The sequence below is a fragment of the Sylvia atricapilla genome, chromosome 13 (genome assembly GCF_009819655.1).
Source record: "Sylvia atricapilla isolate bSylAtr1 chromosome 13, bSylAtr1.pri, whole genome shotgun sequence".
NCBI lineage: Eukaryota > Metazoa > Chordata > Aves > Passeriformes > Sylviidae > Sylvia > Sylvia atricapilla.
Window position 1 is genome coordinate 1300039 of NC_089152.1, and position 15382 is coordinate 1315420.

The 15382-nt window shown below is 44.8% G+C and overlaps 1 protein-coding gene and 1 long non-coding RNA gene across 2 annotated transcripts in view; both read right to left on the reverse strand.

Annotated features, from left to right (window-relative positions):
* The window catches only part of PIAS1 (protein inhibitor of activated STAT 1), a 68853-nt gene extending 68566 nt beyond the window's left edge, over window positions 1-287 (reverse strand). Inside the window, exon 1 of the mRNA XM_066328190.1 lies at window positions 267-287. The gene's annotated coding sequence lies outside the window, so the exon portion shown is untranslated. The remainder of the gene's footprint in view (window positions 1-266) is intronic.
* A 7778-nt stretch (window positions 288-8065) lies between these two features.
* On the reverse strand, window positions 8066-10104 carry LOC136366902 (uncharacterized). The gene is made up of 2 exons (XR_010744601.1): window positions 10053-10104; window positions 8066-8833 (listed from the first exon to the last, which is right to left on the reverse strand). It is a non-coding gene; the product is annotated as an uncharacterized lncRNA (long non-coding RNA).
* Between the last annotated feature and the right edge of the window lie 5278 nt (window positions 10105-15382).

The window sequence follows — 15382 nt, forward strand, 5'->3', positions numbered from 1 at the left end:
AACCTTTCCATCTAATTACAAAAAAATCAGCCAAACCCATGAAGAAGGTGAAAAAGAAGGACTTTGCCTGTGCCCTAAACCCTCCATCTCACTTTATAACTGTATATTACTATATACTAAACCCTCAAATCCTAAGTTTTGCACCCTGTGATATCACACACTTCTATTCCAACTCCACACCCGTAATCCCAGTGCTGTCACTGAATTTTGGAAGCTTCTTCCACAGCCTCTGGTCAAGTGTGGTGCCTGCTCGGAGGGGTCAGTACCTTTTGGGACAGAAAACCTGAAATTCTCAGCTTCCAGAATTCCAGCAGGAACTCCGACACTGACAATCCCTTTTTCCTCTCCGGGCCATCCCATTTCCATCCCTGCCCAGAGCCCGCTGCTCTCCCGGAGCTGTGACATGTCAGGAGACGAGCAGCAATTAAGAGGAGGCTGATGATGATCCCGTGTGTGATGAAGGCTCCTCTCAGTGTCTGGTTTGGGGAGGGGGCAGGGCGAGATAGCTACAAAAATAAAAAATAAAAAATAAAAGTCAGATGACTCCAGCACGCCCACGGCTCCCAGAATTAGCCCATCTATTTCAGTGGTCTGAGGCAGCCCAGTGGAGAACCCTCTCGTTTTAATGAAATTATTAAATACGCATCAGAACCGTGGTCTGACATGATCAATGAGATCACGTCGAGGCGGAAGAACTTGGCCCAAAAGATCTGTCATCGTGTGCTGACAAATCCTTGCTTTATTTCCATTATTTAATTCCTTTTTTCCCTTTCCCTCCTGAATGAGGCTGCTGCACGGCAGAACAGCTTTTCCTCTGCTCCTTCACTCCCGACCAAATTCAGTGGGATGTGGACATGTGCCTCGAGCATTTTATTTTTTTTTTTTTTTTGCTAAATCATGGCATAACACTATCAAACTTGACACATGGCCATAAACCACAGCGTCCTCCCTCAAAACTCCTTTAAATAAAGCAGCCCCAGAACGGCTTCGGCTGCATGGAAATAAGGAAGAGGGCTAAAAAAAGGAGATACAGAAAATCAGGTTTATTTTTTTTTTTTTACAGGCAAACCTCACCCAGGGTTTTTCATTTTTTCAGTCTGGGCTTTTTGATAACTGCTCCCTTCTCGGTGCAGAATATGCTGGAGGATGGAGAAGGAACTTAATGAGAAAAACAATCTGCGCTTCTATTTTTAGGCTATTATTTACATGTAGTGAAATTTTGTTCCTCTCCGCTCCCGAGGCTCAGATGATGGTTTAGTGCCAAAAAAAGCCTCTGTCAACGCACAGACATTTCCAGAGGTGCTCTCAGTGCCTCCAGCTGTGGCAGGGATGGCAGCGCTCAGATCTCTCAGGATTCTCTCCCCATTTCCAAAAGAAAAAACTCCATTTTTTTGGAGGGGAGGGAGAACAGCCCTGAAACAATCCTACAGTTGTCCTGCTTCTGAGCTAAAGCTACAATTTTTTATAATTTTTTTTTACTTTTAACCTCTGTGGGGAGAGAAAGTGAAAGATCAACATCTCCCCTCAACCCTCCAAAATGTCGATATTTTCGATTCCCAATTTTCCAAAGTTCCATTTCCCCCTTTTTGGCCGTAGTGCAGTAAAATAAATGACCTGAGAACCTGCCTCCTTCCCTTTTATTCTCCTCTTCCGTAACTTCCCCAAAAATGGATCGTGTCACATAACTCACACAGGCCCAAAGCCGTGCTCAGACACAATAATGTTTTTAAAACAGATATACTTTTTTTTTTTTTTTTTTTTCCCTATGAACATGTTGTTTTCATTAGTCCAAGTACCCAAGAATTTTCCCTCTTTGTCTCATAATCCAAATTTACTCTTTGCTTAAAAGTAATGTGTGGGCATTTCTGAGCCTGAATAAAGCTGATTTAATGACAGACTCTCAGTTACCATTTCTTGATTGAAAACATGATCAAGCCATTAAAATCCCTTTGTTGCTGAGGCTGTTGCAGGCATGAAATGTGTGAAACACTCTTTTCTGAGGGACAAAAAGAGGAATATTTTAGGGAAAATTCCTTGGCTGCACCAGAAGACGATGAAATGGACAATATCTGATAAAATAAATCACTTTTTTTAAACTTTATAACAACAGACGTGGCTCGACGTGCACAAAAAGACAACGGAATAGCCAACATCTGATAAAATAAATCCTTTTTTTTTAACTTTATAACAACACTCGTGGCTGGACTGAGCAGGAAGTTGATGTGCAGTGGCTGAGACTTGGCCGGCACAAAAAATCTCTCCCAAAACCCACATCCAAGAGCAATATCAGACCGAATTATATCCGATTAAGTTTCCATCCTCTCTCCCGAACTGGGCCCTAACTTAGGGCTGCTGCTCAGCCCAGAAACTTCCTTGCCCGTGTTAGGAAAATTCCCAGAGGGGGACTTCAGGCCTGGAATTAGGGAGTGATCCTGGAGCAGTTTGGGAATGTCACCCCATGGCAATGGCGCTATGGAAAGCGCATGCAAATGACTCTCCGTAATGGTTGGTGAGGTGCCCTGGTGTGACACATCCCTCATTTCCCTGCTTCCTGGTTTTTCCCCTTCCCTGATATCCCGGCTCTGCTCGCACCAGGGGAGTTCCCAGCCCGCCCTGGGTCTGCACAAATTCCCCCTCGCTGCAATTCCTGCCAATCCTTACAGAAATTCCATCTCCCGCCGCGTTTCGTGGCTGCTCTGCAGGCTCTGGTTGTGTTCCCAGCCTGGAATGCCAGAATTCCCAGCCTGGAATGACACATCCCAAGTCTGCATTCCCAACGTGGAATGACACATTCCAAGCCCATATTCCCAACCTGGAATGACACATTCCAAACCCATAATCTCAGCCTGGAATGACAGAATTCCCAGCCCGGAATGACACATTCCCAGCCTGTATTCCCAGCCTGGAATGACACATTCCAAACCCATAATTTCAGCCTGGAATGACAGAATTCCCAGCCCGGAATGACACATTCCAAGTCTGCATTCCCAACGTGGAATGACACATTCCAAGCCCATATTCCCAACCTGGAATGACACATTCCAAACCCATAATCTCAGCCTGGAATGACAGAATTCCCAGCCCGGAATGACACATTCCAAGTCTGCATTCCCAACGTGGAATGACACATTCCAAGCCCATATTCCCAACCTGGAATGACAATTCCTAACCTGGAATGACAGAATTCCAAACCTGTATTCCCAGCCTGGAATGACACATTCCAAACCCATAATTTCAGCCTGGAATGACAGAATTCCCCACCCGGAATGACATGTTCCAAGTCTGCCTTCCCAGCCTGGAATGACACATACCAGGCCCATAATCTCAGCCTGGAATGACACATTCCCAGCCCGGAATGACAGAATTCTCAGCCTGAATTCCCGGCCTGGAACGCCAGAATTCCCAGCCTGGAATGCCAGAATTCCCAGCCTGGAATGCCAGAATTCCTGGCCTGGAATGCCAGAATTCCCAGCCTGGAATGCCAGAATTCCTGGCCTGGAATGACACATTCCAAGCCCACATTCCCAGCCTGGAATGCCAGAATTCCCAGTCTGGAATGCCAGAATTCCCAGCCTGGAATGTCAGAATTCCCAGCGTGGAATGCCGGAATTCCCGGCCCCACAGAGCCCTGCAGCTGCAGGACAATGGCCGTGGCCACAACAATCAGCTCCTTCTTTCCTGGGATTTGCATTCCCGTGATGATATTGGGGTGGGCGGGGCTCCCAGTATCCCCCAGTATCCCCCAGTATCCCCCATCCGTGTCTGGACTGGTCTGGGGCGCCTGCCCACAGGGGAGGGGGGGACACCTGGGGACAAATGGACAGGGTTGGGGACACCTGGGGATGTTGGGGACACTCTGGGGACATCAAAACCAACACTGGCAACACCTGAGGACACCGGGGACAGGGTGAGGGACACCTGGGGACACTCTGGGGACATTGGGGACTATCAATACCAGCCCTGAGGATACTTGGGGACATCAGGGAAAAGGGCTGGGGACACCTGGGGACATTGGGGACATCGAGGATGGGGTTGAGAGAGTCTAAGGGACACCAAGACCAAGGCTGGGGACACATGGGGACACCTGAGACTATCAAAACCAGCCCTGAGGGATACCTGGGGACATCAGGGACAGGGCTGGGGACACCTGGGGACACTCTGGGGTCACCTGGGACTATCAAAACCAGCCCTGAGCGATACCTGGGGACATCAGGGACAGGGCTGGGGACACCTGGGGACATCAGGGACAGGGCTGGGGACACCTGGGGATGTTGGGACAGAGTTGGGGACACCAAGGGACACCAGGACCACGGCTGGGGACACTGGGAAAGGGCTTGAGGGGGTCTAAGGGACACCTGGACAGGGTTTGGGGACACCTGGACAGGGTTTGGGGACACCTGGGGTGACATGGAGGATGAGAAGGGCCCTGAGGTCCTTCCCAGCTGAACCATTCCAGGATTCTGGTTTGTACTGGTTTGTACTGGGACGAGGCGTGGCCAGCCCAGGGGAGGTGACAGCGTTTCCTCCTCCTCACCTGCGTCTTCCTCACCTGAAATTCCCTTTTGGGGACTTTTTCCCTGGAAAAACTGCCCCTGTTTGGGTGGAACTGCTGGCTTTTCTCCAGGCTTTGATTTGAATTATTCTATTTTTTATTCTTTTTAAATTAAACCAGCACTAGTTCTCTCTCTCTCTCAGAAGAAATGGTCATTCCTGAGATATTCATCTCCACTTGGAAAAGCATTTCCTTTGGCCGACTTAAATCCCCCTCTTTTTTTTTTATCAACAAAATTCCATTTCCATGAATCACGATTTGGATTATTTTTTTTTTTTAACTTTTTCTTTTTTGGTCATTAGCACCCATTTTCATAATTTGTGGATGCAGCACTGGAAAAAAGAGGAAAAAAAAAAAAAATCAACCACAGCAGGTCCTGGGGAGCTGAGAAATTCAAAACCAGGCAAGACTTTAAAACATCACATCCTCCAGGAGCTTCAAATCGGCCAAAAACCATCCAAACACAGGAGAAAAAACTACAGAAACTGCATTTATTTCTAAAATATCATCACCGAGGTGAGGGGGGCTGTTAATGGCACTCTCCACACTTCCAGCATCAACAAACGCGGGGTTTCGCTGCGAGAAACTCGCTCATTCCAATTAAAAGGGATTTTTTTTTTTAAGGCCCCGTGTTTAAGTCAAAACTTGTTTCTGCAGATTGTAAACGAGTCTTCAGAAGCAAAGCCCGTGGCCACAAATGGAATAAATAAAAATAATGAACGTTTTCCAGAGCTTGGATCCCCCATCGCTCCGCTCACACAGTGCAGGTGAAATACTGAGAGTTTCGTGTTTTACTGAAAACTGCTTGGCTGCCTGAGAGGACAGTGGGGTGGCCAAAATAAATCCTTTATGTAATGGATACAATCTGAATTTATATTGTATATATATTAATAGATATATTATATATGACTTGGCTGCCTGAGAGGACAGTGGAGTGGCCAATATCTGACGAAGTAAATCCATTATATAATGGATATAATCTGAATTTATTTATATAGATATAGATATAAATATATATATTAATAGATATTAATAGATATTAACATAGATATTAATATATATTATATATGACTTGGCTGCCTGAGAGGACAATGCAGTGGCCAATATCTGACAAAATAAAGCCGTTCTGTAATAGATATAATCTGAATTTATTTATATAGATATAGATATAAATATATATCTATTAATATATATTAATAGATATTAATATAGATATTAATATCTATTAATATATATTAATATATATTGATATAGATATTAATATATATTTTCTATGACTTGGCTGCCTGAGAGGACAATGCAGTGGCCAATATCTGACAAAATAAAGCCGTTCTGTAATGGATATAATCTGAATTTACTTAATATATATAAATATACATATTATATATTGCTTGAGAACACATTGGAATAGCCAATATCTGAGAAAATAAATCCATTACATAATGGCTATAATCTGATTTTATATAATATATATAAGCATATATATTATCTATGACTTGGCTGCCTGAGAAGACAATGGAGTAGCCAATATCTGAGAAAATAAATCCATCGTGTAAGGGAGATAATCTGAATTTTTATAATATAAAAATATAAATAATTATAAATATAATATATTAATATATAATACTATAATATACATACTATAATATAATATCCTCTAATATAATATCCTCTAATATAATAAAATATATACATTATATATTATACATGTTATACCATATATATTGTATCTATATATAGTATATTATTTTATATATACATGTGGGCATGTATGTGTATATACATATATATATAAAATATATATAAAAAATCTGAATTTATAATAATTTTTCACAGAGGGTGATCTAGAAAAAGGCCTGTTCCACTTTAAATGTCACTCCTGTCCTAAACTTCCCACTGCAGACCACACCTGGAATCCCTATGGAGCAGTTTTTGCTCCACATTTCCTCTTTATTCTTTCCCTAAAAAGCAGCACGAACCCAGGATAAAACACCACCAGCCGGGCTGTGCCCCGAGATGGGCTCAGCTAAAATAAAAAAATCTGAATTTTTCACCCCAAAATCCCTTTTTCCTCCCGCATCCCCTGAGCCACGGCACGCCGCCGAGGGGAGCTGAGCTCATTTGGGATGGCTCATGTGAAAACAGCCCAGCTAATTACACCGCCGTAATTACCTGAAAATTATATGTGTGCTGCTTTTCCTGCAGTCACTAATGCTATTCCTGAACTTCTCCTTGTTCTCGTGGCTGCTGCAGTCACCCCGTCTCCAAAGCATCTTTTTGGTTTTGGCTCATCACTCGCTCACCTCTGGCTTGGATTCACCTGTGCTGAATTCCAGAAAGTATTTCCGTTTTAATCAATTTTTAAATAAGAATGACAAGGTCCTGACTCAACACTCCATCAAGATTTCTTCATGTCCATCAAAAATCCTGAAAATCCGAGAATTCCTGGCTGGGATCATCCTGATTTGGAGGAGTTTCATTCCTTCAGCTGCATTTGAGAAAATATTTTCATTTTAATTGTCTTTTAATTAAGAATGACAAGATCCTGACTCAACATCCCATCAAGATTTCTTCATGTCCATCAAAAATCCTGAAAATCCGAGAATTCCTGGCTGGGATCATCCTGATTTGGAGGACTTTCATTCCTTCAGCTGCATTTGAGAAAATATTTTCATTTTAATTGTCTTTTAATTAAGAATGACAAGATCCTGACTCAACATCCCATCAAGATTTCTTCGTGTCCATCAAAAATCCTGAAAATCCAAGAATTCCTGGCCAGAGTCATCCTGATTTGGAAGAGTTTCATTTCCTCCAGGCACATTCCAGAAAATATTTCCATTTTAATGGGCTTTGAAGTAAGAATTAGATTCTGATTCTTCAAATAAGAATTATAAATCCCATCAAGATTTCTTCATGTCCATCAAAAATCCTGAAAATCTGAGAATTCCTGGCCAGAATCATCCTGATTTGGAGGAGTTTCATTTACTCCAGGTGCATTTCAGAAAATATTTCCATTTTAATCAACTTTTACATAAGAATGACAAGATCCTGACTCAGCATCCCATCAAAATTTCTTCATGTCCATCAGAAATCCTGAAAATCCAAGAATTCCTGGCTGGGATCATCCTGATTTGGAGAAGTTTCATTCCTTCAGATGCATTTGAGAAAATATTTCCATTTTAATCAATTTTTAAGAAAGAATTACAAGATCCTGACTCAGCATCCCATCAAGATTTCTTCATGTCCATCAAAAAAATCCTAAAAATCCGAGAATTCCTGGCCAGAGTCATCCTGATTTGGAAGAGTTTCATTTCCTCCAGGCACATTCCAGAAAATATTTCCATTTTAATGGGCTTTGAAGTAAGAATTAGATTCTGATTCTTCAAATAAGAATTATAAATCCCATCAAGATTTCTTCATGCGATTTCTTCATGCCCATCAAAAATCCTGAAAATCCGAGAATTCCTGACTGAGATCATCCTGATTGGGAAGAGTTTCATTCCTTCAGATGCATTTGAGAAAATATTTCCATTTTAATCAATTTTTAAATAAGAATTACAAGATCCTGACTCAGCATCCCATCAAGATTTCTTCATGTCCATCAAAAATCTTGAAAATCCAAGAATTCCTGGCTGGGATCATCCTGATTTGGAGGAGTTTCATTCCTTCAGATGCATTTGAGAAGGTATTTCCATTTTAATCAACTTTTAAGAAAGAATTACAAGATCCTGACTCAGCATCCCATCAAGATTTCCTCCTGCCCATCAAAAATCCTGAAAATCCGAGAATTCCTGACCGGGATCGTCCTGATTTGGAGGAGTTTCATTTCCTCCCCTGCCCTGGGTGGAGCTCTTGATCCTTGTCTGAGTTTTAATTTTTTTTTTTTTTTTTCCTTCTAAGAGCCACCAATAAAAGCAGCTGAGTGTCCCAACCCACTCCCAGGCAGGGAATGTTGTCAGGCAGCAAGGCTGGGAAAATGGGAGGCAGGAAATTTTTTGGCTCAATCCCAAAACAAAAAAAAAAAATCCTGCTGCATTTCCCTGGTTTTACCCAAATCCGCGGGGTGAAACGCGCTCAGAGCAGCTCCTTGGGGAGACAAAGATGCTGCTGATAAAAGGTCTCTCCCCGGACTGCTGAGAGGAAAATTAATTAACATTTGGAAAAAAAGCACTTTGAGCTGGTTGGATGAAAGATGCTGGAGCTGGAACGTTGGCAACATCGGAATAAGTCGGAATAACGTTAATATTTATTGCGCCCCGGCGCTTTTCATCTTCAAAGCTCCTGGCCAACGTCAGTGAGTGAACAAAGAAAATATTAATAAAGATTCTGTTTACCCAACAAATCGCCCTCCCAAGGCACAAATAAACAGAGCTGCCTCCAGTTTGTTTTTTTAAAAATAGTATATAAAAAAATAGTGTTTAAAAAATAAAAAAAAGCTGAGCCCCAACTCCAGTTAAATCCCTGGTGGGGCTGTCCATGGCAAACCAACTTGGAAGGAGGAATTATTCTTTTATATTCTGGCTGAGGAATTATTAGTTTGGGTTTTTTTGATGAGGAATTATTAGTTTGTATGAGGTTTTAGTGAGGTTAACTGGACCCCAGGCCTAATGCACCATTTTCCTGATGGAAAATGAGGATGGCAAAGGGAGAAGGAAGAGCAGCTCTTGGGAAGTGGCTCTGTTTGGTGAGCAGGAATTCCAGAATCCCCGAGGCTGGAAAAGCCCTTCAGGTCCCAAAAATTACCTTCCCAAAGCACAAATAAACAGAGCTGCCTCCAGTTTTTTAAAAAAAGTTAGTATTTAAAAAAAATAGTGTTTAAAAAATAAAAAAGCTGAGCCCCGACTCCAGTTAAATCCCTGGTGGGGCTGTCCACGGCAAACCAACTTGGAATGAGGAATTGTTCGTTTATACCTTGAATAAGGAATTATTATAGTCTGAATTATTATTATTAGTTTGTATATATATTTTAATGAGGCTAATTGGACCCCAGGCCTGTTATTATCAGCCTCAGACAGGGATTTTGGGGCTGGGGGTTGTTTTTTGTGTTCACAGCCAGGGGTTGGGATCAGAGGGGTTTGTGAACACGAGTTTTTGTCCTGACGTTCCCAGGCGGGTGGGAACCGGCCAGGAGCGTGGAAATACAGAAATAAGGAAATATTTAGTCCATGTGGGAGTCCTAAAAACTGCCACTTTGGGGTTTTGGTGCCCAGGGATACGCACGAGTCGAGGTCAAAAATGTAAAGTGTTGTCCAAGTCCTTCTCCTTCACCTTCTTCTTCGTAGTTTTGAAGAAGATTAAAATTTAATTTTCTGTAAATTAATAAATTTCTGAATTAAAATTTAATTTTCTGTAATTAAATTTTAAAAAAAAAAATTCTGCATTGGAAGCCTGGAATAATCGTTATTAAGGTAAAAATGTAAATAATATAAGTGGCGTTGTAATATTAAATACTTATCACTTAAATAACCTTAAAAAAGCCAAAAGTGCCCCAAAATTTTACCTCGTTTCTTTGACTTGTTAATTGAGCTCACGGCTTGGGAGCCCATAAATACTGAAAAGAAATAAAACAGAATAAAGATAATAAATAAAATGTGAATATGATATAAATAAAATCATCGAATAAATAAAATCAAATTATTAAAATAAAATAAATAAAATAAAATAAAATAAATAAATAAATAAAATAAAAATAGAATAAATAAAATAAAATAAAACTAGAATAAATAAAATAGAATAAAAATAGAATAAAAGACAAGAAATAAAATAGAATAAAAGACAAGAAATAAAAGAGAATAAAAGAGAATAAAAGAGAATAAAATATAATAAATAAGCTGCTCCTCTCTCCCCAAAAGCACCTCCAGAGCCCAATTCCCACCTGTCTCCTGCGGGGCCACACCACCAAAAATTCAGGTTTTGCACCTTTGAGGGTGGCTCAGGGCTGCTGAGGAGAAAAAAAACCAATTTTTCTTTTTTGATGCTGTCATTTCACTTCTTTCACCGAAGCTTTGGGAAGCTGACAAACGTTGGGTTTTATTTTCATGGAGCTGGGAGAGGTCAGGGACCAGGAGCCTCCTGGGGATGGGGCAGGAGAAGAGCTCCTGATCTGTCCCCAGAGCGCTTATGGGGACACGGGGACAGCAGGGACAGGGGACAGAGTCTGCGGGGAAACCAAACCGAGAGGGGACGGGCTTTGTGTTCCTGGGGCCCAAAACGCCACTTGGGACAACAAAAATTGCTCCTGGGACCCCAAAACACCTCTTGGGAACCCCAAAACACCTCCTGGGACATCCAAAATCCCTCTTGGGACCACAAAATGCCTCTTGGGACACCCAGAATTTCTCCTGGGACCTCAAAACAACTCCTGGGACACCCAAAATTCCTCTTGGGACTCCAAAATGCCTCTTGGGACACCCAAAGTTTCTCCTGTGACCCCAGAAACACCTCTTGGGACACCCAAAATGCCTCTTGGGACACCCAAAAACACGTCTTGGGACACCCAAAATTTCTCCTGTGACCTCAAAGTGCCTCTTGGGACCCCAAAACACCTCCTGGGACACCCAAAATTCCTCTTGGGACTCCAAAATGCCTCTTGGGACACCCAAAATTCCTCCTGGGACCCCCAAAAAGCCACCTGGGCCACCCAAAACACCTCCTGTGACCCCCCCAAAGGCCTCCTGGGACACACCAAAAAACCAAAACAGAAACCAAGCCAAAAAAAAAACCAAACCCAAACAAAACCCAAAACAACCGAACAAAACCAAACAAGAAAACAACCCAAAAAACCAACAAAAACCACCAAAAAACCCACCAAAAACCCACCAAACAAAAGCAGTTTAACCCCAGCCCGCTGTGGCTGTGCCCACAGAGCTGAGCTGAGCTCTCAGGACGTGGCTGTGATTTCCCAGTTTCCCACATCTGTTATTTTTGGTGCCAGGAGATGCAGGGAAGGTGCCCTGTGACCCTGTGGTGGCACAGAATTCACTGAACGCCTCGGTCAGGAGCTCTCCAGCCCTGATTTCACCCGGGAATTTTGTTCCTGAACTTCTTTCAGCCTGGTGGGGGTTCCTCCTTTCACAGACAGACTCAAGGGACAAGACCATGGAATTTTGGAATTCTGGAATCATCCAGTTCCATGGCAGGGACACCTTGCACCAGTGTCCAACCTGGCCTTGGGACACTTCCAGGGATCCAGGGGCAGCCACAGCTTCTCTGGGAATTCCATCCCAGCCCCTCCTCTTTGACCCTTCCCAGAGAGCAACTCCTTCCCAAATTTCCCTTTTCCCGCTCTGAAGCGGTTCCCTGTGTCCTGTCCTTCCATCCCTCATCCCAAATCCCTCTCCAGCGCTCCTGGAGCCTCTTCTGGCCCTTCAGGGAGCTCTGAGGATTCCCTGGAGCCTTCCCTTCTCCAGGCTGGAATTACAGATCCTCCCTTCTCCCAGGCTGGCTGAAGAGCCCTGAGGATGGAGCAGGGACGAGCAGGAATTTGGCTGTGGCAGGAACAGAATTCCCGGGACAGCCCTGCCACAGGTGAGACGCCCAGAGCTCTGGAAATTTCCAGCCTGGCACCGATTTAAATGAAAACTCTCATCCTCCCGGGTCAGATTCCTGCCTGCAGCTCCCGGGTTGGATCACAGCTCTGGAAAACCTGAGCAGAGCAGCAAAGATGGAATTTTTACTGGGGAGAGCGGGGCTCTTGCCAAGGTTGGTCAAGGGAGCAAGAACCTAATCCTGGAAGTGTTCCAGGGTTTGCAGCCTGGATGCCCCTGCGGTGGGTTGTGGCAATCCCACAGCCGAGGCTGGGCGGGCTGCTGCTGTTTGCTTCGGACAGAGCTCCAGGTGTTCTCCCCAGTTTGGGGCAGGCATCAATGGGAATCCATTTTATTCCTAAACGTGGGGCAGGTATCACTGGGAATCCATTTTATTCCTAAACAAGGGACAGGCATCACTGGGAATCAATTTTCTTCCCCAGTTTGGAGCAGGTATCACTGAAAATCTGTTTTCTTCCCCAACATGGTGCAGCTATCACTGGAAATCCATTTTCTTCCTAAACATGGGGCAGGTATCACTGGGAATCTATTTGCTTCCTAAATGTGGTGCGGGCATTGCTGGAAATCCATTTTCTTCCTAAATGTGGTGCAGGCATCACTGGAAACCCTTTTTCTTCCTAAACATGGGGCAGGCATCACTGGAAATCAATTTTCTTCCCCAGTTTGGAGCAGGCATCACTGAAAATCCATTTTCTTCCTAAACATGGTGCAGGTATCACTGGAAATCTATTTTCTTTCCCAGTTTGGAGCAGGCATCGCTGGAAATCCATTTTCTTCCCCAGCGTGGGGCAGGCATCAATGGAAATCCATTTTCTTTCTAAACGTGGGGCAGGTATCGCTGGAAATCCATTTTCCTCCCCAGCGTGGGACAGGCATCACTGGGAATCAATTTTCTTCCCCAGTTTGGAGCAGGTATCACTGGAAATCTCTTTTTTTCCTCGCTGTGGTGCAGACAACACTGAAAAACCCATTTTCTCCAGGTTTCTCCTTTCCCCCCCCTCCATTTCTCCTTCCTTTCCCCAGGATTTGCACGTCCCCAAACCCGTCCCACCTGACCACGAGGGCGCGTTCAGAGCGGGCAGCAGAGCAACACCGCTCAGCTCAGACAGAATCCCCACGGCCACATCTCCTGGCAGCTTCCAGAGCCTGAATTCCCGCAAAACCCAGCCTCACACCCCCCGTGCGGGGGGAATTTTTCCAGGGAATAGCGCATCAGCTTCCTCCAGGGATCCCCCGGGGGTTGTGGCGTGGGGTGACCCTCTGGAGGGAGCTTTGGCTCGGGGCTGAGCGCAGCCGTAAATCCAGGAATGGCTGGGAAAAAAAGCGAATTAAAAGGTGCCAGACTTGGCAGGGAGCTCAGGGCTCGGGGAAGGGAACGCTGATGGTCCTTCCAGCTCAGGGCTGAGCTCCCCGCGGCCGGGGGAGAGCCAAAGGATTCCCAAAATGTGCCTCTTCTCCTCTTCCAAAGGGGTTTTCCTTTGGGGCAGGGGTTGTGCAGCAGCAGGGAGGGGAGGGAAATCCTGCCAGGAGTGTCCTGGGATGAGAGTGGAGCCCCTGGAGCCAGCCCAAGGGTGACTGGAGCAGGTCAGGAGCTGCTCAGCCTGGAGGAGAAATCCCCAAAATTCAAACGGGATGGAAAATCTGAAGGTTGTGGTCTTAAGATGCAAGATCCCCCCAAAACTGAGCAGATCTGGACAAGCCCTCCAAAATGAGGGTATCCCACGAATTCCTGGAGAGTCGGGAAGGAGAGCAAAAGAAAGGATTTTAAAGGGGGGAAAAAGGGGGAATTTAAAAGGAGCTTTAAGGAAAAAAAAAAAAAAAAAAAAAAAAAAAAAAAAAAAAAAGAAAAGAACAACGCAGGAAAATGTGTTTTAAGTTTCCAGGAGAGTCACGGGGTTCGCTTTGTTACGTGAAAATAAAAGTGATTCTGTGAGCGAGGCAGAGCTGCCCTGCCCACTCCCTTCTCGCAGCAGAGCAAGGCACAAAAAGTCCTGTTAGCACCCAAAAAATCAATTAATTCAATTAAACCCACACCTCCTGACACGTGGGCACCCCTCTTTGTGCACGGCTCCTTGCTGTCCTCCTCACAGCTGCCCCTAAAACGCTGGATTTCGACCCAAAGGACACGAGCCAGACACATCTCTGCCCAAATTAAATGGATTTCAACCCAAAGGACACGAGCCAGACACATCTCTGCTCCAATTAAATGGGCTTTTCCCCCAAAAAAATGAAGGTGAGGCAGGAGGAACCTGCAGCCAGGCAAGGATTAAACACCACCTTGGCCTCAGCCAGGTCCTGAAGCAGCGGGGATTTCTCCCAGGTGAGAACTTTTGGGGATTTGCAGGCAGCCAACAGCTCAGGGCACGTTTTGGTTACACCTGAAGCCTCCAGCTCCTCCTGATCCCCCTGGAAAAACACATCCATGGTGGGCAACACTCCTGTGGGATCATTTTGGACACACATGAACATTCCAGGTCCTCCTGATGCCCCTGGAGAAACACATCCACGGTGGGCACAACCCCTGTGGGACCATGGGATCGTTTTAGTCACACCTGAACGTTCCAGGTTCTCGTGATCCCCCTGGAAAAACACATCCACGGTGGGCACAATCCTATGGAACCACAGGATCGTTTTAGTCACACCTGAACATTCCAGGTTCTCCTCAAACCCCTGGACAAACACATCCATGGTGGGCAGGATCCTGGGGATCTGCCAGCATCCCTGTGGGACCACAAGGACATTTTGGGCACACCTGAACATTCCAGGTCTTCCTCATCCCTCTGGAGAAACACATCCGTGGTGGGCAGCATCCCTGTGGGACCGTGGGATCATTTTGGACACATCTGAACATTCCAGATCCTCCTCAAAGCCCTGGAAAAACACATCCGTGGTGGGCACAATCCCTGTGGGACCGTGGGATCGTTTTGGTCACACCTGAACATTCCAGATCCTCCTCAAACCCCTGGACAAACACATCCGTGGTGGGCAACACTCCTGTGGGATCATTTTGGTCACACCTGAACATTCCAGGTCTTCCTCATCCCCTGGACAAACACATCCATGGTGAGCAGGATCCTGGGGATCTGCCAGCATCTCTGTGGGTCCACAGAGACATTTTGGTCACACATGAACATTCCAAGTCCTCCTGATCACCCTGGACAAACACATCCGTGGTGGGCACAATCCCAGGAATCTGCCAGCATCCCTGTGGGACCAGAGAGACATTTTGGTCACAACTGAACCCTCCAGCTCCTCCTGATCCTCTTGGACAAAACACATCCAC